Source organism: Aptenodytes forsteri, unplaced genomic scaffold, assembly GCF_000699145.1.
Source record: "Aptenodytes forsteri isolate BGI_AS27 unplaced genomic scaffold, ASM69914v1 Scaffold236, whole genome shotgun sequence".
NCBI lineage: Eukaryota > Metazoa > Chordata > Aves > Sphenisciformes > Spheniscidae > Aptenodytes > Aptenodytes forsteri.
In genome coordinates this window covers 3,070,283-3,070,526 of record NW_008794456.1, presented here as the reverse complement: position 1 = coordinate 3,070,526, position 244 = coordinate 3,070,283, and positions in this window count along the sequence as shown.

Below are 244 nucleotides of genomic sequence, written 5' to 3'. Positions count from 1 at the left end.
AACGGTACCCCCAATTTGGGGGGGGGGTCATCCTGCCCGTCGGTGTCTGGTGGGGACCAGTTCGGTGAGTGATGGTAGGAAAAGATGAGACCAGCCCCGGGGGGTTGTGTGAAGCTGGGAACCCAAACCTTTCCGCTCTTGGGGTTTTTTTTGGGTGGTTTTCCTTACTTTTTATCATTCTTAGTAGATGTGGCTTGAAGCCACCTGTCCTGCTGGTTCCTGAAGGCAAAGGGGCCCCGAAACT